Source organism: Schistocerca americana, chromosome 8 (genome assembly GCF_021461395.2).
Source record: "Schistocerca americana isolate TAMUIC-IGC-003095 chromosome 8, iqSchAmer2.1, whole genome shotgun sequence".
In the NCBI taxonomy this organism is placed as follows: domain Eukaryota; kingdom Metazoa; phylum Arthropoda; class Insecta; order Orthoptera; family Acrididae; genus Schistocerca; species Schistocerca americana.
The window spans coordinates 491,469,288-491,496,426 of NC_060126.1; the positions used below are offsets into that span (position 1 = coordinate 491,469,288).

A 27,139-nucleotide genomic window follows, 5' to 3' on the forward strand; every position below is an offset into this window, starting at 1 on the left:
TTCCCGTTATCTTCTGCATGGGGTTATTTCCGGTACATGCTGCAGCCCGATGATCACATGCACTGGAGCAGTGTCATGACGAAACCACAAACTAGTGCGCTTCTGCATGGGAACGTCCTCCAGAAGTTGAGGCAAGGCATTCTCCAGTAAGCTCAAGTAAAATGCCCCACCCAAACGATCTTGTCCATTGAGGTGAATGCCAAGAACTACAGCCCACATATTCACTGAGAGTCTAACCAGGTATAACATCTGGTACAGGTGGTGCGTCGATTTTCAACAGCCCACTAACATCTATTGCTGGAGTTATACAAACACTCCCCTGTAAAAATTGCTCTTCAGCAAATGGTACGAGGTCTGGAGAATCGGGAATAGCAGCACATTGATGAAGGAACCTCTGCGAGTATTGCTGCCATGCTTCAAGTACCAGGCTGTCCTACAGTTTGAAATGGGTATCATAGAACTCATGTAGGTGTGTAACGTGAAAAAATCGTTGGATGGTAATCTATGTCCACTGTATGGTCAATTGCCCATGTTCTTGATCTTTGGTTGACAGCTACATGTTCGTCTTTTTCAAATTCCGGGCGTGGTGCTCTTCTTCTCTCATATGCCTGATGTATATCAGCTGATGCAGTCCCTATTTCCCCCAGTCCACGATCAACACTGGTGACTAATGGGATACTAGGAAGTCATCTCTTTGGGTACCTTCCTGCATACACCCGACCAGCTGCAGTGGCATTCTAGCGATTTTCGTAATAAGACAAATGCATATCAGCAATTTTTCCACGTGTGTAAGTACCCTCCGTGAAGCCGCAACTGAACTACAGTACGTAAAGCACAATATGCAGACAGCTATACACTGACTCTCTTCAACTAACTGTTTGCAAGACAGCACCAGTGGATGGAAGGCTGGAACTGAAGGACGACAACCACCAAGTAAACAACTTCCTGTACACAGACTCAGGTAGACCACTGTAGGTATGTGTTTAGAGTATTCCAACCCCATCCATAACGTAATATCAGAGGATGGAAGGGTGGCTAACCTAGTGATAGGAGTTCAAACATTTCCCACTGCTCAAGAAACTTTATATCACGTTTCTGGCTATAGGTTCTTTAGTACAAAACTTCCATGATTTCACCATCTACAATTTCCCAAATTTTGAAGACTTCGTTGTACAACACCAAGTAGAATTGCTGTTTTCACTTGGAACTGTACGGATATCACCACACGACACCATATAGCAGTGAGTCACACAGCATAAGACAAGAGTTTCATTACATTACATTTATTCTTTATTTCAGGAGTGACGGCAGAAGCGACTGAATCAGCTGCTGTTCTTAGGGCAGGTGGGTAAATATTAATCTGAATATTTTATTTTCACGTAATCAATAACATTAGGTCCTTCAACTACAAATCTCTATCTGGAAAATATTCAAACACAAAAATGTATCTTTATAACATGGTTTTATTTACACCTTATTTATTTGTTCATGGTACAGTTTTTCTAAAAATTTACGTGCAAATGACTTTTCCTGTAATCTGAGTACAGAAAATTTATCTGTCATTAATACAATATTAAAAATCAGGTAAATAGATGACCTGAATCTGATACAGTTGAACATGACAGACTAAAGATGGGTCCTGCAATTGTAAAAAACCTCTGGTCGTTATTGCCATTCATTAGTACGACGCTGCTACAACAATTGTTAATGTTACGTTACTAAGAAAATCCGTGACAAGGTAATCGGAAGAAAGATATCGAAAAATGACCGTTACTTTTGTTAAAAATAAAAGAAATTTTTTTTCATACAGAAAACTGAACGTCACCTTTGTATAGAGAAATTTGTATGTGAAATCTCACATGAGAAAATTCCAATATTTCTATGTGAAAATAACTCAGTATTGTTTTCTTCATCATGAAATATGTACAATGAAAAAATCACCTTGGTAACAAAGTAATTTTCCTTCTGGTAATGATCATGCGCCCAGCAAAAGCTCCCAAGCGACTGGAAAAAAGTGGAGGTGGCTCTTGTATATACTCGTAAGAAGAGTAAAAGAAAGGACCTCCAAAGTTATGCAGATCAGTATCCTTGACATTGGTTGACTGCAGAATTCTTGATTATATTCTCAGCTCGAATATGATAAATTTCCTTCAGACGCGAAAGCTTATGTCCACGAATCAGATCGTGTCAGAAAGTATCGCTTGCGTGAAACTAAAGCTGCCCTTTTCTCAAACGATATCCTGCCAACTCCTGCCTCCCCCCCCCCTCCCCCCCCTGCCCCGATGAACCATGGACCTTCTAGGTGGTGGGGAGGCTTGCGTGCCTCAGCGGTTCAGATAGGAATTCCATTGGTGCAACCACAACATAGGGGTATCTGTTGAGAGAACAGACAAACGTGTGGCTCCTGAAGAGTGTCAGCACAGTTTTCAGTAGATGCAGGAGCAACAGTCTGGATGATTGACCGATCTGGCCTTGTAACATCAGCCCGAAATTGCCTTGCTGTGCTGAAGCACCAGGGAACTAAGCCCTATTTTTTCACGACGGCATGCTGCTCTACTGCATGGTTAAATGATGGCATTTCTTGGATAAGATATTCCTGAGGTAAGATAATCATCCATTTGTACCTCAGGCGGGGACTGCTCAGGAGGACGTCGTTATCAGGAGGAAAAAACTGGCGTTCCACGGATAAGCGGTGGAATGTCTGATCCTTCGATCCGACAGATAGGTTAGAAAATTTAAAAAGGGAAATGGATACGTTAAAGTTAGATGACGTGGGAATGAGTGCAGTTCGGTGACAAAAGGAACAGAACTTTTGGTCATGTGAATACAGGGTTATAAACACAAAACCAAAGAGGGGTAATGCAGGAGTAAGTTTAACTATGAATAAACAATAGGAACGCGGACAAGCTACTGTGAAAAACATAGTGGACATATAATTGTAGCCATGACAAACATGAAGCTCACACCCACCATAGCAGTACAAGTTCATGGGCCAAATAGCTCCGCAGATGAGGAGGAGATTGAGGAAATGTATGATGAGATAAAAGAAATCATTCAGGTAGTTAAGGGAGACGAAATTTTAATAGTCATGGGGGACTGGAATTCGATACAAAGAAAAGGAAGAGAAGGGAAAGTAGTAGGCGATTATGGACTGGGGAAAATAAATAAAAGAGGAAGTCCTCTGGTAGAATTTTGCGCAGAGCATAATTTAATCAGAGCTATTACTTGGTTTAAGAATCATTTGGGGGGGGAGTGGAGCAAACAGCGAGTTCAGCAGTCCCATCAGGTTAGGGAAGCATGGGGAAGGAAGTCAGCCATGCCTTTTGAAAGAAACCATACCTGCATTTGCCTGAAGCGGTTTAGGGAAATCACAGAAAACGTTAATCAGGATGGCAGGACGCGGATTTGAACCGTCGTCCTCCGAAGTCCATAAAAAATGGTTGTATATGTGGATGAGACCTGGAGACACCGGAAGGTTTCAGATTGATTATATGATGGTAAGATTTCCTGGGTTAGATGTGGTCTCTGACCACAATTTATTGATTATAAGCTGCAGATTAAAACTGAAGAAATTGCAAAAAGGCACGAATTTAAGGAGATGGGACCTGGATAAATTAAAAGAACCAGAGGTTGTAGAGAGTTTCAGAAGGAGAAATAAGCAACGATTGACAAGAACAGGAGAAAGGAATACAGTAGAAGAAGGATAGATAGCTTTGAGAGATGAAACAGTGAAGGTAGCAGAGGATCAAGTAGGTAAAATGCCTGAGGACAGTAGAAATCCTTGGGTAACACAAGGGATATTGGATTCAATCGGTGAAAAGATAAAATATAAAAATTTAATAAATGAAGGAGGTGAATGGGAATAAAAACGTCTAAAAATAAGATCTACAGGAAGTGCAAAATGGCTAAGCAGAAATGGCTAGAGGACCTAATGTACGTATATAGAAGCACATATCACTAGGGGTAAGATAGATCGGGCCTACAGAAAAATTAAAGAGAACTTTGTAAAAAAGAAAACCACCTGCATGATTATTAAGAGCTCAGATGAAAAACCAGTCCTAAGCAAAGAACGGAAAGCAGAAAGATGAAAGGAGTATATAAAGGGCCTACTCAAAGGAGATGTACTCGAGGGCGATATTATGGAAATGGAAGACGACATAGATGAAGAAGGAAAGGGAGATATGATACTGTGTGAAGAATTTGACAAAGCACTGAAAGACTTAAGTTGAAACAAGGCTCTGGGAGTAGACAACAATCCGTTTGAGCTACTTATAGCCTTGGAAGAACCAGCCATGTCAAAAGTCTTCCATCTAGTGAGTAAGATGTATGAAACAGGCGAAATAAAATCAGAATTCAAAAATAATATAATAATTCCAATTTCAAAGAAAGCAGGTGCTGGCAGATGTGAAAGTTACCGAACTATGAATTTAATAGGTCACGGCTGCAAAATACTAACACGAATTCATACAGAAGAATGGAAAAACTGGTAGACGCCGACCTCAGGGGAGATCAGTTTGGGTTATGGAGATGTAGATGAACATGCAAGGCAATACTGACCCTACGAATTCTCATAGAAGATAGGTTAAGGAAAGGCAAACCTACCTTTATAGCATTTCTGGACTTAGAAAAAGCTTTTGACGATGTTAACTGGGAGGCTCTCTTTCAAATTCTAAAGATGGCAGCAATAAAATGCAGGCAGCGAATGGCTATTTGTACAAAAACAAGAGGGCAATTATAAAAGTTGACGAACATGAAAGGAAGCAGTGGTTGATAAGAGGGTGATACAGCGTTTTAGTCTATACCTGATATTCTTCAATCTGCATCACAATACCGAGCTAGCAGTAAAGGGGAAAAAGAAAAATTTGGAGTAGGAATTAAAGTCCAGGATGAAGAAATAAAAACTTCGAGATTTCCCCTTGACATTGTAATTCCGTCAGAGACAGCAAAGGACTTGGAAGAGCAGCTGAACCGAAAGTACAGTCTCTTAAAAGGAAAATATAACATGAGAATCATCAAAAGTAAAACGAGGATAATGGACTGTAATCGAATTAAATCACGTGATGCTGAGAACATTACATTAGGAAATTAAACATTTAAAGAAGTAGATGAGTTTTTCTATTTGGGAAGCAAAATAACTGATGATGATCGAAGTAGATAGGATATAAAATATAAAATGTAGACTGGCAATGGCAAGGAAAACGTTTCTGAAAAAGAGAAATTTGTTAAAATTGAGTATAGATTTAATTGTCAGGAAGTCCTTTCTGAAAGTATTTGTATGGAGTGTAGCTGTGTATGGAAGTGAAACATGGACGATAAACCACTTAGAGAAGAAGGGAACAGAAGCTTTTGTAATTTGGTGCTACAGAAGTATGCTGAAGGTTAAATGGATAATCACATAGCTAATGAGGAAGTATTGAATGGAACTGGGTAGAAGAGAAATTTGTGGTGCAACCTGAACAGAAGGAGGGAGCGGTTGGTAGAACACATGCTGAGGCATCAAAGGGTCATCAATTTAGTACTGGAGGGAGCGTGGTTAGTAAAAATCGTAGAGGGAGAGAAAAATTAACACTTTAAGCACATTCAGAAGGATGTATGTTGCAGTAGTTACTCAGAGATGAAGAGGCTGATACAGGATAGATAAGCATGGAGAGCCACACCAAACCACTCTTAGGACTGAAGAATACGACAACATCCTATCAGCTTCGGATGAAGGGCAATAGGCAGATCCTGTAATGCCAGATCTGCAATATTTCTAGCTTTTGTGACAACAGTCAGCTACAAAGGTCGAAAAATGTAAGTTAATGCAGATGAGTAGGAAGAACAAACCTGTAATGTTCGAATACAGCATAAGTAGTGTTGTCCCATTGTGTCACAATCACAGAACGGTGTGGAGGCCAGGACAGGTCAGCGGGTCAGCTGCGGTGCCAACATCTCACCGCATGTAGTGCATATTGGGAATCCCCTACTGTTGGCCGTCCCCACTTCCTCCTGGCTAGTGTTCTTTACTCTTCCTGCCACCCCAAAGTTCCTTCTGTCTCTTTGTTTGCCCCTTTTCCTTTCCCATCGACAGCACTGTGCTGTTGGTGTTGTTTCTTCCTTAGTTTTAGCCACCTTGGACCATTGGACCTTGCTGTTTTATCCTCTCTTCCCCCGCCCCCCAATCAACCAACCAAAACCCAGTCCCCTATCTGCCATTCTGTGACGTCTGAACGTCTGCACATTGGCCCATAAAAGGCAATGATTCGATACAACCGACTGGCACACAGTACAAGTACTTCACTGTCGTCACTTACGTGAGGGGTGGTCACATGACTGCCTGGTACAAGCTCCACACATCTACAGTATTCAAAGTGACCAGCGTGCTCTTTTAAGCGGGAAGTGGTCACTAAAATCTTGTCTGGTGGGCACATGTATGGAGCAGACAATTCGATAGCAACGTGGGACATTAGCTTACTTACTGGTAACGTCTTAGGTGACGTCAGAATTCTTTGATACTCATAACTCTCGTGATAGCCGAAAAATTCTCCAGCCAGACCCCTACCAGAAAAGTTTCAATCTCGCATATATTGTTCTGGCATCAGCGAACTCTGGACTTTTATCACATACTGCAACTGCTCTCTCTGCTGGTAACTGACAATGCCCATCATATTCCATTGGTCGCCATTCCTTTATGACGCTATTTATGTTTTGTGCTTGCAGAGTTCTACTGTACCCCGGGATCAACGTTTATTCTTGGTTGTAACGTCTGTAGATGTGGTAGCGATGGTATCAACTATCTGTGCTCAATGATACCGCAATGTTAGTGATGCCTAATGTAAGTACCAAACTCTGATATCTTTCCATTGTATTATATTTTTCTTATAACTAATGGCACTTTCGTTAAAGTATTTTACAAACGGCCTGAAACGAACTTTCTATATTACTGACTGGAGCTGAAAGACCCAATTTTTAAAAACCAGGCTGGAGTGTGTGCACCAACACGATGACAGCTCTAAGTGGAACGGAAAACTGACTACACTGATCAGCCAGGACATTACGACCACCGACCTAGTACCGTTATAAACCCTCCCAGGCGATAGCAGCGTCTCCTGGCCGGGGAATAATTGCTAGTCAAACGCGCGCACACTGCATGTAGTATGAGTGAGTGTGCTGTCCATGTGTATAATGGGGAAGGCACGCGATGTGTCGGACAGAGGGCAAATTGTGATGGCTCAGAGGCTCAGCATCAGATTTCGTAAACTGCAGCACATGTCGTGTGTTTGGCGAGTGCTGTGGTGAGTGTCTTCAACACGTGAAACCACGTCGAGACGTCGTGGAATTGAGCGGCCCCCCCTCACTGCAAATGTCCGAAGTCGTAGGCTTGGCAGACTGGTGAAACAGCAAAGGCGACGAACTGTGGCAGAACTAACATCAGACTTTAATTCTGGGTAGAGCACAAGTGTGACTGAACTACCTGTGCAGCAAACGCTCCTAATGATGGGCCTCACCAGCCGACGACCCATCCATATGCCAATATTAACACCAAGACGTCGGCAATTACTACTCAGATGGGCACATGGCCATTGGCATTGCACTCTGGAGCAGCGACAGAGCGTCGCATGCTCCGATGAATCCTAATACCTTCTACATCGTGCAGATGGGAGAGCGCGAATCCGTTGTCTTCATGGAGAACAGTTTCTTGTCACCTGTACGGCGGGACCGAAACAAAGTACCCGTGACTCCATTACTATCTGGGGAACATTTACGTGGGCATCCATGCATACAGTGGAGCTCGCGGAAGGCACCATGATGGGGAAGGCGTATAGTACATTTGTTGCAGACAACGTACACGTCTTCACGACAATCATGTTTCCCGACGGCAGTGGCATTTTTCAGCAAGACAATGCGTCATGTCACAAGGCTAGGAGCGTGGTAGAGTGGTTCAAGAAACACAGTGGCGATTTCCAGTTGATTTTCTGGCCCCGAAGTCGCCAATTCTGAACCCGATCGAACACATCTAGGGTCTGACTGAACGTGACGTCAGAGCTCATTGCCCCCTCCCAGGAATTTACGACGATCAGGTGACTTGTGTGTGCAGATGTGGTCCCAGCTCACTCCTGCCACTTACCGAGGTCTCATTGCTTCTATGCCACGACGCATCGTAGCTGCGTAGCTGTTATCCGTGTCAAAGGTGGACATACTGGCTGCTAGGTAGGCGGTCATGATGATCCGCTGATCTGTAAGGGAACCACTGCGTGGAAATAGTTGACTTGTCTTTGTACATTTCGTATTAAAAATTTCTTACGTTTATTATTTGACATTTATTGGACAATAATAAAGCCCTCCCACGTACTACACGGTTACCATTATTGTTTGCCGCATATATAAACAAAATCATCAGCCTGGGACCACTCTCTTTACCACACAACAGCCCACCGATCCTTACCAACAAACTCACTCATATTACAACGCTTGATGTTCAAATGTGTGTGAAATCTTATGGGAATTAAATGCTAAGGTCATTAGTGCCTAAGCTTACACACTACTTAACCTAAATTATCCTAAGGACAAACAGACACACCCATGCCCGAGGGAGGACTCGAACCTCCGCCGAGACCAGCCGCACAGTCCATGACTGCAGCGCCTTAGACCGCTCGGCTAATCCCCCGCGGCACAACTCTCAATATTGGAATTCTTACGTACAAGTCAGGAGGTCATAAAAAGGTTTCTTTTTTCGTGATTCAGTCACGCACTCTCTGATATAGACGTCGACAATAGACAGAAGATGAGATTTCCCATACTTCAAGTTTAGCAACCGGTGAAGTAGAATGTCCATTGCGTGTTTCCTTTGCTGACAGACGAGTACAATGTGGTTTAGGATCTCTAGCTCTCACATTCACAGCACAGTGAAGTCTATCTTAGCGGTTGGGGATACATGTTGTTTAATGTATTCATGATTAAAGAATAGGCGTGTCACTGTTACACAAAATCATTTTGACACTACTCGTTGATTGCACAAACGAAATGCAGGTGTGCATTTCAGTATAAGAATTTCCTCTGATACTGCAAGATATTTTCCATTCACAGTAACATTTCGGAGATCGGTAAAGAATCGTTAACAGAGAGAGAACTGGATGACTGTTATGCTTACAATGAAAAGGCATCTCTTTTCTTTAGGAAATTTTAAGCTCTTCCGCTTAAAGTGAAAAGGATAGTAATTCAGACCATATAATTCGTTATTCAACTCACTTCCTACCAATAGCTAGGCCAAGTGATGCTCATATTAACAGTTGAATTTAGTTCCAGTTTCACATTAAAGTGTCTTACTGCTGTACCGTTATTTCCAATTCAAACAATTACGCTACAACAGTTCCTGGTAGCTTTAATAACCGTTTAAATAATAATGTGGTCTGCCAATAGGTGCTAGCAATTAACAGTCAAATGTAGATACTGCCTTTCCACCAATTTCTTCCGCAGTTACGAGGGCCAGGACTTGAATATTTTAACCTTATAAAACCTGAAAAGGCTTAAATGGTACATAGAAGCCTAAAAGGGGTGGCTCTTGCGGCTGTGGTTCCTATATGTTAAAAGTAACTACATTCCAGTACGATCCACTGCACCTGCATTGCCAAGACCTACACCGTCTAGCAGTTGTTTAAGGAAAAGCTCCATATTTTCCCCTTCCACTTGAACCCATACTTACCTTTCTTTGCACTTGGCTTTTAGCAGCTTTGAATTATTCCGAACACTACCAACCAGTCAAAGAGGTAGTAGACACAGCTGACTCCATTGAATCAGCTTTCACTGAAAAAGCCGAGATTGCCTGTAAGAGTAACAATAATGTTGCAGCTTTGGCATTATTAACAGCTGACTTCCTATATCTATCTGTTGCAGTTCAACGCCTAGCCTCCGCATCCCATGCGGTATATGCAATCTCCGAGATGGAGATATATATATATATACATATATATATGGTGGAAATACCTGGTTCACTGGGAACAATATGCTCCACTAAATTAAGGAATATTCTTCTGACAAATCCCGGATATGAGGAAAGTATCCGCTATTACTTCAGGGGTTGAAGTTCAAAGGTGGATTCTGTGAGGAGCCATGAGCAACCGTGCCTATCAAATACTTTCCTTTGACCCCTTGTGCTGTGGAGAGATCTTTCTCAGGGTATGGAAATATACTGGGAACCGATAGAAAACGTTTCACTTTACAAAACGTAGAAATGTGGTTAACTGCAAGCGGCAATGTCAAAAAGTAATTTAAAATTTATTGCTAGTCGTAGCCCTACGCCAAGTAATGATTCATATTCAGAGACTGTAATTAGACTCCCCTTATAGATTTTGAGGCCAGGTTTCTTACGCCAAATCAAGAAAAAATCTAGAAAAAATGGGCTCTATAATGTATACCTTAAGAGCTACGAACACCTGCTCATCTTCGCTGCTATGAAACACACCTCTCCTTTTGAATAATTGCTCATAATCGTTAATGGTATGATTTTAGAGGCCATGTTTAGACTACTACATATTTTTCCATTTTTTGGTTTATACTACTTCTTCCCCAAGTATGGAAAGCAAAGAGTTTGCAGTAAAAAGATGTGTCCTACAATATCGAAGATGAACAAGTGTTTATACTTTTTGAAATAAGTAGTTCACAGCCCATGTTTATTTTACATTTTTTCTCGTTTAGGTGTAAGGAAGGTGTCCTCAAAATCTGTAAAGGGAATTTATAAACACCCTGTAGATACACATTTCCAATGTGTTTTTATATGACACATAAAAAGACTTTTTCAGCGAAAATACAATGACAATTTGCTTTTTTTAAAATATTACAAAATAAAAAAAATTATAATAGCACAGTTAAATATCTCGCCTGATAATACAATTTTTGAGTGCCGTTGCAGGGAGTATTTAATTGTTTATTTTCCACAAATAAATAAAATTATAATAAATAATGAACCATGGACCTTGCCGTTGGTGGGGAAGCTTGCGTGTCCCAGCGATAGAGATGGCCGTGCTGTAAGTGCAACCACAACGGAGGGGTATCTGTTGAGAGGCTAGACAAACGTGTGGTTCCTGAAGAGGGGCAGCAGCCTATTCAGTAGTTGCAGGGGCAATGGTCTGGATGATTGACTGATCTGGCCTTGTAACACTAACCAAAACGACCTGGCTGTGCTGGTACTGCGAACGGCTGAAAGCAAGGGGAAATTACAGCCGTAATTTTTCCCGAGGGCATGCAGCTTTACTGTATGGTTAAATGATGATGGCGTCCTCTTGGGTAAAATATTCCGGAGGTAAAATAGTCCCCCATTCAGGTCTCCGGGCGGGGACTATTCCAGAGGACGTCGTTATCAGGAGAAAGAAAACTGGCGTTCTACGGATCAGAGCCTGGAATGCCAAATCCCTTAATTGGGCAGGTAGGTTAGAAAATTTAAAAAGGGAAATGGATAGGTTCAAGTTAGATATAGTGGGAATTAGTGAAGTTCGGTGGCAGGAGGAACAAGACTTTTGGTCAGGTGATTACGGGGTTATAAATACAAAATCAAATAGGGGTAATGCAGGAGTAGGTTTAATAATGAATAAAAAAATAGGAGTGCGGGTAAGCTGCTACAAACAACACAGTGAACGCATTATTGTGGCCAAGTTAGACACGAAGATTATGCCTACTACAGTAGTACAAGTTTACATGCCAACTACCTCTGCAGATGATGAAGAAATCGATGAAATGTATGATGAGATAAAAGAAATTATTCAGGTAGTGAAGGGAGACGAAAATTTGATAGTCATGGGTGACTGGAATTCGAGAGGAGGAAAAGGAGCCGCCTGGCAGAATTTTGCGCAGAGCACACCTTAATCATAGCTAACACTTGGTTCAAGACTCATAAAAGAAGGTTGTATACATGGAGGAATCCGGGAGATACTATAAGGTATCACATAGATTATATAATGGTAAGACAGAGATGTAGCAACCAGGTTTTAAATTGTAAGACATTTCCAGGGGCAGATGTGGACTCTGACCACAATCTATTGGTTATGAACTGTAGATTAAAACTGAAGAAACTGCAAAATGGTGGGGATTTGAGGAGACGGGACCTGGATAAACTGACTAAACCAGAGGTTGTAAAGAGTTTCAGGGAGAGCATAAGGGAACAATTTTCACGAAAGGGGGAAAGAAATACAGTAGAATTAGAATGGGTAGCTCTGAGGGATGAAGTAGTGAAGGCTCAGAGGATCAAGTAGGTAAAAAGACGAGGGCTAGTAGAAATCCTTGGGTAACAGAAGAAATATTGAACTTAATTGATGAAAGGAGAAATTATAAAAATGCAGTAAATGAAGCAGGCAAAAAGGAATACAAACGTCTCAAAAATGAGATCGACAGAAAGTGCAAAATGGCTAAGCAGGGATGGCTAGAGGACAAATGTAAGGATGTAGAGGCTAATTTCACTAGGGGTAAGATAGATACTGCCTACAGCAAAATTAAAGATACCTTTGGAGAAAAGAGAGGCACTTATATGAATATCAAGAGGTCAGATGGAAACCCAGTTCTAAGCAAAGAAGGGAAAGCAGAAAGGTGGAAGGAGTATATAGAGGGTCTACACAAGGGCAATGTACTTGAGGAAATGGAATAGGATGCAGATGAAGATGGAATGGGAGATACAATACTGCCTGAGGAGTTTGACAGAACACTGAAAGGCCTGAGTTGAAACAAGATCCCGGGACTGGACAAGATTCCATTAGAACCACTGACAGCCATGGGAGAGCCAGTCCTGACAAAACTCTACCATCTGGTGAGCAAGATGTATGCGACAGGCAAAATACCCTCAGACTTCTAGAAAAATATAATAATTCCAATCCCAAGTAAAGCGGGTGTTGACCGAACTAATAGTTTTTGATAAGTCACAGCTGCAAAATACTAATGCGAATTCTTTACAGACGAATGGAAAAACTGGTAGAAGCCTACCTCGGGGAAGATCAGTTTGGATTCCGTAGAAGTATTGCAACACGTGAGGCAATACTGACCTTACGACTTATCTTAGAAGAAAGATTAAGGAAAGGCAAACTTACGTTTCTAGCATTTGTAGACTTAGAGAAAGCTTTTGACAATGTTGACTGGAATACTCCCTTTCAAATTCTAAAGGTGGCAGGGGCAAAATACAGGGAGCGAGTGGCTATTTAAAATTTGCACAGAAACCAGATGGCAATTATAAGAGTCGAGGGGCATGAAAGGGAAGCAGTGGTTTGGAAGGGAGTGAGACAGGGTTGTAGCCTCTCCCCAATGTTATTCAATCTATATATTGAGCAAGCAGTAAAGGAAACAAAAGAAAAATTCGGAGTAGGTATTAAAATCAATGGAGAAGAAATAAAAACTTTGAGGTTCGCCGATGACATTGTAATTGTGTCAGAGACAGCAAAGGAATTGGAAGAGCTGCTGAACGGAATGGACAGTGTCTTGAAAGGAGGATATCAGATGAACATCAACAAAAGCAAAACGAGGATAATGGAATGTAGTCGAATTATGTCTGGTCTTGCGGAGGGAATTAGATTTGGAAATGAGACACTTAAAGTAGTAGAGGAGTTTTGCTATTTGGGGAGCAAAATAACTGATGATGGTCGAAGTAGAGAGGATATAAAATGTAGACTGGCAATGGCAAGGAAAGCGTTTCTGAAGAAGAGGAATTTGTTAACATCGAGTATAGATTTAAGTGTCAGGAAGTCGCTTCTGAAAGTATTTGTATGGAGTATATCCATGTATGGAAGTGAAACATGGACGATAAATAGTTTGGACAAGAAGAGAATAGAAGGTTTCGAAATGTGGTGCTACAGAAGAATACTGAAAATTACATGGGTAGATCAAATAACTAATGAGGAGGTATAGAACAGAATTGGGGAGAAGAGGAGTTTGTGGCACAACTTGACAAGAAGAAGGGACCGGTTGGTAGCACATGTTCAGAGCCGTTAAGGGATCACAAATTTAATATTGGAGGGCAGCGTAGCGGGTAAAAATCGTAGAGGGAGACCAAGAGATGAATACACTAAGCAGATTCAGAAGGATGTAGGTTGCAGTAAGTACTGGGAGATGAAGAAGCTTGCACAGGACAGGGTAGCGTGGAGAGCTGCATCAAACCAGTTTCAGGACTGAAGACCACAATAACAACAACAACAACAACAACAACAACAAAATAAAATTTTCTATATTAATATTAGCAATTGATTGTAAATATGATAAGATGATCCCAAAAAGGGTGAGATACCTTGTTTAAACCTAATTGGGATATTCCAAGAAAATAAAAGGCGAAATTCCATATAATAAAACCTAAAAATCCTGGTCCCCATTTCGCACATTCGCCGCGAATACAACGCTTAATCATTGACTGTTTCCTTTACTACTCGACCTAAAACTTCGAACCTCTTATCCAAATCTACACACTGTTCGTATACTTATGGGGTGCTTCGACTGCAAAAAGGCGTGTGAGCGGTAGCACCTAGGTATTGATGAGTAATTCAAAGTAGTAATTGTTTGCTAAATCAAAAAAATATTAAATGTTGTTCGAGATACATCGAATTTTAGAGATAAGTGCTCTCTCAATAACTGGTAGATATTCTCGTCAGATGGTCCTACAGTAACGGCTTTAGATTTAATTTCTACGCAAAATGTTGTGCGACCATGCCATCATATAATTTGTACGATTTTATTAATTGTAAAAATAAAATAAAATACTTCGAAAAACTTGCACTTTTGTCAGTCGTTTCTTTGTGATAACTAACTCAGTTTCTATTTTGTGAATATAACTTTGAAGCGAAGTTAAGTAATTCTGATACTTAGGTATTGTGAACTCGTGGCGTCCTCTTTGATGAAAATCTCGCTGCCGTTGAAAGACAGCGATAAAAGTGACCTGGGAGGACGAAAGCGTGGCTCCTAGGGCAGCACACTTACAATATCCCACAACAGTGAATATCGAAATACAACGAAGCGCCAAAGAAACTGGTATAGCCATGCATATTCAAATACAGGGATATATAAACAGGCAGAATACAGTCTTGTGGACGGCAACGCCTATGTAACACAACAAGTGTCTGGTGCAGTTGCTAGATCGGTTACTGCTGCTACAATTGCAGGTTATCAGGATTTAAGTGAGTTTGAACGTGGTGTTATAACCGGTGCACGAGCTATACGACACTGCATCTCCGAGGTAACGATGAAGTGATGATTTTCCTGTACGACCATCGAGTATCAGGAATCCGGTAAAACATCAAATCTCCTACATCACTGGGGCCGGTAAAAGATACTGCAAGAACGGGATCAAGGACGACTGAAACGAATCTTTCAACATGACATACACGCAACATTGCCGCAAATTGCTACAGATTTCAGCGTTGGGCTTTCAACGAGTGTCAGCGTGCGAACCATTCAACGAAACATCATAGGTACGGGCTTTCAGAGCCAAAGGCCCACTCGTGTAACCTTGATGACTGCACGACACAAAGATTTACGCCTGACCTGGGCCCATCTATGCGGACACTGGATTGTTGATGACTGGAAACATGTTGCCTGGTCGGACGAGTCTCGTTTCAAATTGTATCAAGGGCAAAGAGGTGTACAGGTATGGAGACACCCTCATGAATCCATGGATCCTGCACGTCAGCAGAGAACTGTTCAAGCTGGTGGAGGCTCTGTAATGGTGTGGGTCATGCGCAGTTGGAGTGATATGGGACCCCTGATATGTCTAGATACGACTCTGGTAGGTGACATGTACGTAAGAATCCTGTCTGATCACCAGCATCCATTCATGCCCATGTGCATTCCAATGGACTTGGACAATTCCAGCAGGACAATGCGACACCCCACAAGTCCAGAATTGCTACAGAGTGGCTCCAGAAACACTCTTTCGAGTTTAAACACTTCCGCTTACCACCAAACTCGCTGACATGAACATTATTGACCATGGCTGTGATGCCTTGCAACGTGCTGTTCAGAAGAGATCACCACCCCGTCGTACTCTTACGAATTTATGGACAGCCCTGCAGGATTAGTGGTGCCAATTGCTTCCAGCACTACTTCAAACATTATCTGAATCCGTGCCACGTCGTGGTGTGGCTCCTTTGCATGCTCGCGGAGGCCCTAAACGATATTAGGCAGGTGTACCAGTTTCTTTGGCTCTTCAGTGTATACCATTCAACTTCGGTAACGATGATTACAGCAGTTTTAGAATGCAGGTTTAGGCTATCTGTCCTGCGTTGACTGCAGCTCCATGAATACAAAGTAAATAATGTACTCTGAACTCATGTTGGAAGAAAACCTACCTTCTGTCTTGAGGTACTATTCGATGAACAGTTCCGAACTAACAGTACTCAGTTAAGACTCTAGGCAAGCAGTCTCTGTTCATACATGATAATTCTGTTCACTGTTTTGTGTCTACTGAAGACTAATCACTGTCTATCTATCGGCCACTGTTTCTATCTCACTCGACGACTTGAAGACCGAAAACACGACGAATGTTCTGTAGGAATTCCCTAGCAGAACACTCAGATTGACTTAAATCTTGCAACTGACAAATTTTTTATTTTTATTTATTTATTTATTTATTTTTTTGGTAGGTAGGGGTACAATCTCAGCGGTGGATCTAGGTCTGACACTCTTGGTGTAAGGGTAAAATTTTTCTGTCCTACGTTGAATATGTGGCTGCGGGACTTGAAACCCTGTACCAACCTCAGATGGTGGAAGTTCAAGGTAGCAGCCACAAAAAAAATGGCTCCAAGCACTATGGGACTTAACATCTGAGGTCATCAGTCCCCTCGACTTAGAACTACTTAAACCCAATTAACCTAAGGAGATCACACACATCCATGCCCGAGGCAGGATTCTAAATTGCGACCGTAGCAGCAGCGCGGTTCTGGATTGAAGAGCCTAGAACCACTCGGCCACAGCGGCCGGCCAGTAGGCAATAAAGAACACAACTACATAGGTACTGAAATTGGTAACTGTATTATGGACGTCACATATCGATGGCCGTAGCAAGAATGAAACTTTATTAGCCGCCTTAACATGGTTATCGGTTGCCATGGGCCGGATCTGATCCTTTCAGGATGGTAAGTGGAACGTGGAACAGGATGGCGGTGCCAGTACTGGGGAGTCGTGATATCAGAGTGATGTAGGTCAGTGACTGTGTCTCACAGGGCATCGACTTCGTCAGAGAGACGCCATGTCTTCTCTCGAATGGACATCTTTAGAGTTACATGTTTGTTTCCTCTGGAGGGCAACAACCCATATGAGAGAAGGGGTATGCAGGCTCCACCAACGCACTTTATTCTTCAGCCGCTGGTGGGTTTGCATTCGGGAGGCACTAATCATGGCCCACATGGAGGAGCCATAGGTGAGGGAAGGATGGATAACCGTCCGATACAGTCGCAGCTTGGTGCCTAAGTTCAGTTCCCTGCAGTTGGAGAGTGGGTACACCGATTTTATCAGCTTCTGTCCTTTTTTGGTGATGTATTCTGCATGATGACGAAAGAGCACGTAGATATCTGGTATCCAGAGACCATGGGACCTGGAGGCCTGCAATAGTGACTTTATTGCTGAGGATGGGGCAACGTTTGGTGAAGTAGGCTGCCGTAGTTTTGGTGGCATTGGGGGAAATCTTGTTTGAACGAAACCAGGTAACTGTAACGTCCATGTACCTCTAGAGATTATGAGAGACAACACAGGTCTTTCAGGGATACCCATCGACATGTGAGGTAAGCTAGAGCGTTTTCCCTGCTGAGTAACCAAGAAGGTTCAGTCATGGAGGAAACCATCCTGAATCTTGATATAGATGTCTGGTACAGTCGTCTGCTTTAGCACTTTGTACACAATATTGTCCAGCCAAATCTTGTCGTACACGTTTTACAGGTCTAGGAAAACCGCTGGCGTCGACATGGTGGGGTTAAAGCCGTTAATTACATGTTCTCTGATCCTAAGACCTTGGAGTTCGGCAGACAGGTTGGAAGCGAATTCGCACTGTTCCAGACGGATTGCCCCAGCCACCACCAGACGGTGGGAAATGTGGTGAAGGATCAAAGGTTCTAGGACCTTTACCATGCTGTTCAGATGGCTAATGGGCCTGTTGTTAGTAGGGATTGTAGGACCCTTTGAGGGCTTGGGGATGGCAATCAGTTTGGCCTGCTTGCACTGTTGGAGGAAAAGGCCAGCTGTGAGACCAGCAGTTCAGATGCTGGTAGATCTCCTATACTCATATGATCTGCTGCAGACTGTGTTTTTCCCAACTAGGGTGCAGGAGAACAGTAGCACAGCCATAGACAATATATTTATTCTTTCTTCATTACTAGGTGCTCATTTAAGACGCCATCCAAAACTGGAGTCGACTGTCCACGCTTCTACTGCAGAATCAACTAGCCTTCTGCTGGGGACATAAGGTGAGGGGGCAATAAGGGGTGGTCTTTGTCTGAAAGCAGTAACGGCCTCTAGAATATCGTATTCAAGTAGATAAGGAATTAACATATTTCATCAAAATATATGAGGTTTTAGAGATGAAGTTAGTGAACTGCTTATAGATGTTGACTCTGAAATTATTGGTGTATCGGAACAGCACTTAACTAATTTGACAATTCAGAGGCTTTCTTTATCTGGATACAGATAAGCAGGTTGTTTTTCAAAGAGTTCCTTGGGTGGTAGGGGAGTGGCCATATACGTAAAAAACAGTATTCCATTTGAGTCCATAGACGAGTAACGGCACTGCACTGAACACATATTTGAATGTTGTGCAGGGTCAGTTGAATTGAGTGAAACTAAACTTCTAATTGTTGTTGTTTATAGGTTCCCTAATTCTGACTTCAGAGCATTTCTGCTCAAGCTAGAGAGGGTTCGTGATTCACTTTATAGGAAGTACCAGAAATTAGTTATATGTGATAACTTCAGTATTAATTTTGTATATGATTGTGCAAGAGAAAAGAAGTTAGTAGACCTCCTAAATTCATATGATCTGATGAAGGCTGTGTTTTTTCCAACTCGGGTGCAAGAGAGCAATAACAGAGCCATAGACAATTATTTTATTCATCTTCATTACTACATAGGCATTCTGTCAGTAAAAGAGTGAATGGCCTTTCAGACCATGATGCACAAATTTTAACAGTAAAAGGGTTTTGTACTCAAACAAATATCATATATAATTATAAGCTATGTAGGGAAGTTAATCCAACAGCAATAGAGAGTTTTTTTAAACCTTGTCAAGGAACAAGAGTGGGAGGATGTTTATAGTGCCAATAACGCAGATGACAAATACAATGCTTTCCTTAAACATTTTTCATGCTCTTTGAAAGTTGCTTTCCATTAGAACGTTCTAAACAGGGTCCTAGCAGTAAAAGGCAGCCCAGTTTCCTGACTAGTGGGATAAGGATATCATATAGAACAAACTGGGAATTATATCAAAACGTTAGAAGTAGTCACAATCAAGCTACAGTAGCCCATTACAAACAGTACAATAAGATTCTTAAAAATGTTATTAGGAAGGCAAAGAGTGTGTAGCATTCAAACAGAATAGCTAATCCACAGGATAAAGTTAAAACCTTTGGTCAGTGGCGAATGAAGTGTCTGGTTAGCAGCACGATATCAGTGATCCAAAGTCTGTTAGTAGTAAAAATATTCAAAATGTTCAGATGTTCACACATGTGAATTCCTAAGGCACAAAACTGCTGAGGTCATCACTCGCTAGTCTTACAAGCTACTTAAACGGACTTATGCTAAGAACAACACACAACCCCATGCTCGAGGGGGCACTCTAACCTTTGGCGGAAGGGGCCACGCAATCAGTGACTCGGCGCCTCTAAAAATATTTCTGTTTCTGATAAATCATATGTATGTACAATCACTTTCTGAGCATTACTGGTTAATTAAATAAAAATTTATGTTCTACGACAAATCGTATAACACTCTTGGCAAATGTCTTTCTGAGATTGATGTCTGAAATACTCTTCTGTGACACAGACAAGGCAAAGATTGAGTTAATAATTAAATCATTGAAGACTAAGGATTCTCATGGATATGATGGAAGGCCTAGCAGAATATTAAAGTACTGTGATGCGCGTGTTAGGCCTTTATTTAGCCATATTTGTAATTTTTCCTTTAGGAATGGTCACTTTCCTGAACGATTAAAGTACTCAGTAGTAAAGCCACTTTATAAAAAGGGAGAAAGGGATAATGTAGACAGTTTTAGACCTATTCCTATGCTATCAGTGTTTTCTAAAGCTATTGAAAAGGCTGTGTATGTAAGAATAATTCATCATTTTGTATCACACGATTTGCTATCAAATGTACGGTTCAGCTTTAGAAGTCGTTTAACAACTGAAAATGCTATGTTCTCTTCCTCCTGTGAGGTATTGGATCTACATCTACATCTACATCTACATTGATACTCCGCAAGCCACCCAACGGTGTGTGGCGGAGGGCACTTTACGTGCCACTGTCATTACCTCCCTTTCCTGTTCCACTCGCGTATGGTTCGCGGGAAGAACGACTGTCTGAAAGCCTCCGTGCATGCTCTAATCTCTCTAATTTTACATTCGTGATCTCCTCGGGAAGTATAAGTAGGGGGAAGCAATATATTCGATACCTCATCCAGAAACGCACCCTCTCGAAACCTGGCGAGCAAGCTACACCGCGATGCAGAGCGCCTCTCTTGCAGAGTCTGCCACTTGAGTTTATTAAACATCTCCGTAACGCTATCACGGTTACCAAATAACCCAGTGACGAAACGCGCCGCTCTTCTCTGGATCTTCTCTATCTCCTCCGTCAACCCGACCTGGTACGGATCCCACACTGATGAGCAATACTCAAGTATAGGTCGAACGAGTGTTTTGTAAGCCACCTCCTTTGTTGATGGACTACATTTTCTAAGCACTCTCCCAATGAATCTCAACCTGGTACCCGCCTTACCAACAATTAATTTTATATGATCATTCCACTTCAAATCGTTCCGTACGCATACTCCCAGATATTTTACAGAAGTAACTGCTACCAGTGTTTGTTCCGCTATCATATAATCATACAATAAAGGATCCTTCTTTCTATGTATTCGCAATACATTACATTTGTCTATGTTAAGGGTCAGTTGCCACTCCCTGCACCAAGTGCCTATCCGCTGCAGATCTTCCTGTATTTCGCTACAATTTTCTAATGCAGCAACTTCTCTGTATACTACAGCATCATCCGCGAAAAGCCGCATGGAACTTCCGACACTATCTACTAAGTCATTTATATATATTGTGAAAAGCAATGGTCCCATAACACTCCCCTGTGGCACGTCAGAGGTTACTTTAACGTCTGTAGACGTCTCTCCATTGATAACAACATGCTGTGTTCTGCTTGCTAAGAACTCTTCAATCCAGCCACACAGCTGGTCTGATATTCCGTAGGCTCTTACTTTGTTTATCAGGCGACAGTGCGGAACTGTATCGAACGCCTTCCGGAAGTCAAGAAAAATAGCATCTACCTGGGAGCCTGTATCTAATATTTTCTGGGTCTCATGAACAAATAAGGCGAGTTAAACAAAAGGTTTCGAACGCTAGGCATCTTTTTTTTTTATTTAATTAATGCATTTGACTATGTTGACTACAACATATTGCTCCAGAAGTTGGACCATTATGGAATACGGAGAGTAGCTCGCAATTGGTTTATCTCTTATTTTAGCAACAGACAGCAAAAGTTCATTATTCACAGCGTTGAGAATGGCTGTGATGTGGGGTATGTGTGGGGTATAGTAATGTGGGTGGTGCCACAGGGATCAGTGTTGGGGCCACTCCTGTTCCTTATTTATATAAATGATATCCCCTCTAGTATTATGGGTAACTCTAAAATATTTCTGTTTGCTGATGACACTAGCTTGGTAGTAAAGAATGTTGTGTGCAACAGTGGCTCAGTTTCAAATAGTGCAGTTCATGACATAAGTACATGGCTTGTAGTACATAAATTAACGCTATATCACAGTAAAACTTAGTTTTTACATGTTCTTACACAAAATTGAACAAAGCCTGATATTTTAACACAATAGGCATATGATTTATGTACTGATCAGTTCAAATTTCTAGGTGTTCAGATAGATAATAAATTGTCATGGAAAGCCCATGCTCAGAATCTTGTTCAAAGATTTAATGCTGCCATTTTTACTATTCGAATGGTATCTGAAGTGAGTGATCGTTCAACACGAAAATTAGTCTACTTCGCTTATTTTCATTCGCTTATGTCGTATGGTATTCTATTTTGGGGGTAACTCTTACAATTCTAAAAGTATATTTTTGGCTCAGAAACTTGCGGTTCCAGCATCCATTACTGTCATTTCTTGTTAACAATATTAGCTTATTTCCAAAATAAGTAGCTGTCACTCAGTTAATACTAGGCATATATTGTAACGTTGTTGCTTTAATTTGGTATGAAAGCGGTGCTGATAGACAATAAAAGCGGTTTAAAAGCTGTGAGCTATGTGGGGAAGTTAACCTTGCATTACTGAGCAACTGTTTCACCAGGTATCCAGTCTAGCTTACCAAATTCCCAACCAGACTAACATTAATTATAATCTTTTAATAGTCATATGACAACTGGTGATATATATATATATATATATATATATAAGAGAATTTAAATAAAAAGGAATAAATCAGTTTATATTTGAAAATTTATTTTAACATTGATCATTGAAATATCAGCATATTAAACTTGAGTCATAACTAAGCTGGTGCCTTATTTAGGATTGTGTAAATGTGAGTTCGTAATCTTAGGGAACACATCAAATAGGGAGCCAAGATTGGGAGACTACATACAACACTGCATTCATAAAATAACACACAAAGAACATTGAAACACATGCCAGAGGAAATTAACCACAACCAACCGAATCAATTTTCACCCAAAGAAGTTACGTTAGTAGCGCAATCCTATCCATCATGTAATTACCACACACTGGTATACTAAATTCATACTAACTCTCTGTGAAATCTTACCGAAAAGAATAGCTGAGGGCTACTTTGATGATTACACCACATGCTTCACGTGGTCAACTTGGTTAACACAAAGAGTGTAACTCCACAATAATTTTGATAATTAAAATAAATTAGACCGAAAAGCAATTTACAAAAGAAAAACCTCGAACTGGTTACTAACGTCTTACTATTAACCTGATGGGTCAAACAATTGTATAAGCACGTGGTACTGGTCTCACAAAGTACACCCCATGTGGGCTGAACATAAAGAAAAGTTGCTATATTGAAAAATATTGTCAAGACGAGACGTTATAATCTCACGCACATTCGCATTTAAGATTGATAGAGTTACTGATCAACACGTGGTTCCACTTTACTCACAAAGTAGTGACAAAGTAACTACTGGAAGATATTCTGAACTTCACACTCGAAATACACTGCGTTTCAATTTAAGATAACATTAGATATTTTAGAGCTAAACCTGAAATAAAGGTGATTAAATTTTCAGTTAGGCTGAACTTAAGAAATCCATTGTCCTACAGACTTAGCAGACACGCGCTTAGCCGGAGATCTTACCACTTCAGACGCTCGCCGCGGACAGACTGCCGTGGTCCCTTCCTGAGGGTGGCTCACAAATACAAACGGAAGTGACCAGAGAGGCAGCTTCCTATACCAACATGACAAGGGACGGACAGGACCATACTAAGGATAGAAACCTCTCTGCTTTTAGAAAGCGTAGCTACCTGTTCCGACGTTGGTTCTACTGTTCTCTAGCAGACAGGCTTGTCTGCTACCCTCAAGCATGCAACTAGAAATACATTTGCTCATTCATCCTCTCACACAGAAGGGAAGGGGGATGACAGTATCTTATCATATACAGTATATAAAAGAAAGCGGATGTAGGTTCCGTATGAGACTGTGTGACATGAATTACATATAAACTGTGTTTTAAAGTGTAGTAGTGTGACAGATCGTTCTTGTTTATGTGTAAAAGTAACACGTTCCACTACTCAGTCTCCTCCCAGATAGTCAGAAACGCCACATTAAATTTAGAAGAGGAATTTATGCCGTAAATGACAACAGATTTACGAAATTAACATGAAAGGAATCCAACAGAGACCTTTCAATATCAAACCTGCGTTTGGATAGGACTTCCTTAACTCTTGTGCAGAAAGGTGTGCGTTATATTGCTCCATTCATTTTCAATAAGCTACCACTAGAATTCAAAAATCTTAGCAGTATTCCACTCTCTTCAAATCGAAACTGAAGAGTTTCTTCATGGGTCACTCCTATTCTGTCGACGAGTTCCTTGAAAACTTAAGCTGGTTCTTGTTGTAGTGTTGATTCCGTTTACTTAAATAATGGCTTGATTTTTTTCAGCTTTATAAACATTTTACTTTTATCTGCTTTTACTTTTATGTTGTAATTTCATATACTGACACCTCCCATGACGATGGAGATTTGCTCATCAATTTGGTCCTAAGGGACTTGACGTGTGAATAAATAAATAAAAATATAAATACATCCTGGAGTTCATCAGGTGTAAGGTCATTGACGAGCAATTGGTTCTGGCCCTCAAATGTATCGGCCAGAGTTTCTACCACAGGGAGGGCATCGTAAGTTAAGACATACAGTACATTGTGTGGGTGTGAAGGTTGGTCCTCACTACGGAGTGGTATAGGGCTTTCACAACAGTGCATACTGATTTATGTTGGCTGAGAAAGGCAGATATCTTGTCCTCCTGCCGTTCGGTTTTCCAACTACCGAGGTGGTGGCTGAATTCACGTTGGAGGTTCTTCATCGCAAGGATCATGAAACTGCTTTCACCAACTGCGGTAGCAGTTCTTCTGGACTTGTAGTTCACACAATAGGGGACGCAAGTCATCCAGTGGGGTTAAAGCGCATGGGACAATGGAATGAGAGGCCTTCATTGCGCTCTGGATTTTCCTGGTCAGGTAATAAACAGCGCTAACCAGGTTGGCAGGTGTTGTCAGGTCAAGCTTTTGCTGGGCTGTGTTGTTGAGGATCCTGGAAAATTTGTCCCAGTCAGTGATGGTCAAGGTGGAGTGGGCATCTAAAGACAGAGCAACATCATTAAGGTGCTGGAGCATGGGGTCATGGTCAGAGACCAGATGGTGGAGTGTTTCCTACAAAAACTGTACCACAGTGTTCTTGAGTATGGCCACATCCTTAACGTCTGACTGGCAACCAGAACGAACTGATACATAGGTGGGAATGTGGATGACGTAAACCGACAGTACTAGAGCATCTTCCAGCTCAAGAAGAAGTCTGCCCTTGGAATTAGCAATGCCAAACTCCATGCTTGGCTTTGACATTTGCCCCAACAATGAGTTTCTCAAATGATGTCAGTGTACAATGGTTCGCTTCAAGAAGTGGTAAGTTGGGGCTCAAATTCGCCACAGCAAGAGTAATAGCAACAAGACAAGTATAAACAGCGGCCGCTGTAGCCTCTATATGTTCTAGTGATAGGAGAGCGTTATGATTATGGACAAGAGGTTTATGTAGGAACACTGTCGTTCCCCGACCTCGTCAATGGAGTCGGTCACTGTGATAGCAAACCATATTGTGGAGACGAAAACCGTTTGTGGGTTGAGATGGGTTTCTGAGACAAGTAAAATGTCCACATGGTGGTCATAGAAGAAGGTATTCAGTCTTCATATGTTTAATGCAATTAGCATTAAAAATACAGACAACTAGATCCTGAGAGGACTTATGGTTATGCGATGGGTGATTCGCCATTATAACAAAATCTGGCTGAGCGTGTCAACAAGGGCAATGACCCTTCTGAGCCCGTCCTCCGACCGACGGATCTTTTGAGGTGTTTCACGAATGACAGCCGTTATGTGGGCTGCGTGAACACTCAGATTACCTGGAGGATTACTCTCGTGTCATCCCAGAAAGCAGTGTCTATCTCCAAGGCAGGGAAATATGCCAGGTGGGCTACTCATCCTGTAGTGGGCAGGGGTAGGAATGGCACTTCAAAAGGTGGATGTGAGGAGCTGCAGACAGTCTTTCTGTTTGATGGGCGTTGGTACTCGCCACAGGACGGAGATGAGCAGAAGTAGACTGAACTGCAGCAGCGAACGTGGTCGTAGGGGATTGAGCTAAAGGGGGTTCCTGTGTCGCAGATGCGTCAGACGCCTGTGGGATGATGGTCGTAAGGTTTACCCCTTAAGATGGACAAATTGGAGCGGTCCACGAAGGCAGGGGTGACCGATCAGTCCCTGGTTTCCTTCTTTGAGGGCGGGAAGACTTCATAACCTCCTGGAATATAGAGCAACCCTTCTTGAAATCCAGATGGTGGGGGTCGTGAGTGGTGCCCAAACAGCGGGCGCAAGTAGATATTTCTGGGGCTGGTAGTTTACACTCCTCTGACGCACACTAAACACACCGAAAATGCAGTGAGCAGAGTAACTGCTGGTGTGTCACAAACATTGACACCTACAGGAGATGGATGGGCCGTTGCAGTCTTCATATGGTTCAGTACCTGATTTGGTAAATACGTTCGATGTTCTCTCTCCTAGTAATGAAGACAACATGGGTGAGCATAGGGATTAAATTCCTCGTCCCAGGGTCCCTCTTGTTGTATTGTTGGACCAACGAGTCCAGGAACTTGAGACGAGTAATTCACCCCTGACTTCTGTTTCTGTCAGTTCAAGGTCTTTGAAGATTGTAATAGTCCATAGCCCTCGGCTTCACAAAGTTGAGTACTTGAAGATAATCGTCCTTTGATTGAAGGACTTTTGACTTGGTCTTTCTGGTGAAGTGCCCACAGTAGGCCTGTTACAAGGCGGTGGAGTTCAGTGGTCACTTTAATGTAGTTTGTGGGATTGTAAACCATGATAGGAGGAATCTTCTCCTTCCGTGGAGGTGACGGTGGATTCTAAGAAGTGGATCTATGTCCTGGTCCGTGGCACCAAGAGGTGTGTCTGATCCAGGTGTAGAGGCATCTGAATACTAATCACATGGCTTGACCATCACTGGGTGAGTGGTTTATCACCAGGAGTCGTCGGGAGACGAAGGGGAAGATCGGAGACATTCGCGAGGCTGTGGACAGGGTTCACGTGAACTGGTATCACAGTCAGTGGTTACCGGTGACTTGCGGCGGGAGGCACGATGCGCTCGGTCCTTAGCCCGCTGTGTGGGGTCCGTATCGACCGTCGATCGGC

At 42.0% G+C, this 27,139-nt stretch overlaps 1 long non-coding RNA gene across 1 annotated transcript in view; it reads left to right on the forward strand.

Annotated features, from left to right (window-relative positions):
• Positions 1-1,299: 1,299 nt before the first annotated feature.
• The window catches only part of LOC124545495, a 53,368-nt gene continuing 27,528 nt past the window's right edge, over positions 1,300-27,139 (forward strand). The window contains exons 1-2 of the long non-coding RNA XR_006967635.1: positions 1,300-1,344; positions 6,700-6,814. This is a non-coding gene — a long non-coding RNA (uncharacterized LOC124545495). The remainder of the gene's footprint in view (positions 1,345-6,699; positions 6,815-27,139) is intronic.